Raw genomic sequence first — 2570 nt, 5'->3', positions numbered from 1 at the left:
CTCTGGGGATCCCTTAGTTTAGGAGATGCATGCCTGTGGGGGAAGGAGACGGGGGAGGTAAGGGTATGCTGCTGGGAAACAGAGCTCATGCTGGGTCCTTTGTCTTAAGGCTTTTATTTCTCTCTTGCAGAGAGAATCTTGGGGGAGATCTCAGGGGACGGTTTTAACAGAATATTAATCAGTTTTCTAGGTGTGCTCCTTCAGGGTCGTGGTCTCCACTGATTGGTTAGCTCCAAGGCAGGGGGTCTTTAGTCATTGCTGTTGGTCCTGGCATCGCCCATCTGGAGCTGAAATACAACTGAGGCCTAGATGTTATCTCAAGGGAGGTGACCTTCTATATCTGCTGTAAATTGCTCTGCCAGTTTGTTCAGCTCTCTGTCTCAGTTTCCCTCTTCCACTTGTCCTGGCTTACTGGCCTATCTTAGATATTTCCATCCCTTCAATCTTTCAGAGGTAATGAGGGAGGACGGTCTGTCTTCAGTAACTGCTTCCTGCTGACAAGGGTCATGGTCCCTGCCTGTGCAGGTTATGGGAGTCTCCCCTGCCTGATCTAAGGGAGACGAGGGAATGGGAGCAGAGGCTGGACCAAGGCTGCTAGCTGATTCTTCCAAAGTAAGGACAGGCTGGAATCCCTGAAGCATCATCATGTGTATGAATTGTTGTATCATTCCAAAAGCGAAACCAGAAGATTGCTTCATATGTCATTACTCAATTATTCACTCTTGAAAATAAGTCAGTTCAGTTAAATTGTGAGTCTCATTTCAGGAGGTGGTGATGCAGATGGGCATTTAAAGTGATACCTGTATTGTGTAAATAAGTAATCAGGTATTTAATAAGGAGTATGCCTGTGAAAATAGAAGAAAAAACAAAGGTTAATGATTATAAGAAATTATAAACCAGTTTCTGAGTCTATAAGACTATCAACCAAGAAGGCATCAAGTTTCTTTTGGTGGAATAAAAACAAGCAGTGGCAATCTAACAGATCCCCTTTATCTTCAGTTTAAATATCTCTGGTGATGTTATCAGATGCTCAGGTAAAGTCTGTATGGTTGACATTGAATCAATAGTTCTCAATAATTCCAAGTCAAAGGATGGGAGAAAAATAAATCATTGGTTTGGAGGACTTCCTTTAGATATTAACCTGGATGTCCTGTTTTTCCACAAGACTTTCCTCAGTCCCTCAAGCAAACTAAGGACTCTTTTCTCTGTAATTGTACAAACCTCTATACTTAACTACCTGTATATTACTCTGTAGCCTTAAAATTATTTAGACATTATTCCCATTTCCCTAATAAGAGAACAGACTTAATCATATTGAATAATAAACAGGGGAAATGCCTCCACTTTAGAAATTACATATAATATATGTACATGTGTATGTATTTGGAGAGAAAGGTTTGGCATTTCAGCCTGACATATTAGTTCACACTCTTTTTCATGGACTGGGGATTCCATAGGGAAGTGGTTCTTCCATGATGTCCTGGTGATCTCCCACATCTGTGCATGAGCCCTGTACCCAACCTTGACCATTATCTAATCCAAGTCTTGATGAACAGTCCTGTGACTCCTTTGGAGCAAGAAGAGGTAAGTCTCTTAAAGAACAGTCATGAGGCCCTAGCCAGTTTGGCTCAGGGATAGAGTATTGGCCTGCAGACCAAAGGGTCCCGGATTCTATTCCGGTCAAGGGCACATACCTTGGTTACAGGCTCCTCCCCGGCCTGGGCCCAGGTTGGGATCGTGCAGGAGGCGACCAATTGATATGTTTCTCTCACATCAATGTTTCTCTCTGTCTTTCCCTGTCTCTACCACTCTCCTAAAAATCAATGAAAAAATATCCTCTGGTGAGGATTAACAACAACAACAAAAAAGAATAGTCACGAGGCTATTTCTCATCCTAGTCTGGTGGAAGACTGCTGGAAAGCTGATTCCCATCCATCTCCCCAGTTTCATTTGAGCTCAGGATGTTCGCCCTCTGGGCATCCCTCAGAGTACAGCTGCAGGCTCTTATGTAAATTTATGAAACCTTCTGGCTGCCAGTTAGAGGCTGCTTTGCAAGGCAGAGTGATCCTTCACCTGTGTGATCTGCCATCTGAAACTTTTGATGAGATTGGGGACATGGTGAGCTGGCACCATGCTGATCTTACTTTGCTTTTGCTTATGTGCTAAGCCATACTGATGGGAAGATGTCAAGGCAACCTAACAATTACAGTAGTCATACTTATGGTCCTGTTACCACCATGCTGCTGCCTTTGGGCATGCTTGTCCACTTGATGAATTCTTCTTAAAATATCAGCTGGTTAGCAAATCCTGCAGCAAATTCTACCACCTGCCAAAAAACTACTTATAAATATGCTGTTAAAGACAGAAAACTCATATTAAAAAGAAGAACCTATGATCTCCCTGTTGAAACAGAAGTCACAAAATAAAACAGCAGTAAAAAGTACAGTGGCCTCTGTGTATCAGGTTCACTTGTAGGGAAAATCATGCTTCATATCTACTTCACTGCATGGTTTCCACTTCATAGATGTGAGATCTGTGTGTCAAGTTTTTCCCTCACTCAGGGCATTGAG

The sequence above is a fragment of the Myotis yumanensis genome, unplaced genomic scaffold (assembly GCF_028538775.1).
Source record: "Myotis yumanensis isolate MYYU_CA2020_CCGP unplaced genomic scaffold, mMyoYum1.0.hap1 SCAF_3, whole genome shotgun sequence".
NCBI lineage: Eukaryota > Metazoa > Chordata > Mammalia > Chiroptera > Vespertilionidae > Myotis > Myotis yumanensis.
The sequence above is the reverse complement of the archived record's forward strand: the minus strand, read 5'-3'. Positions refer to the sequence as shown.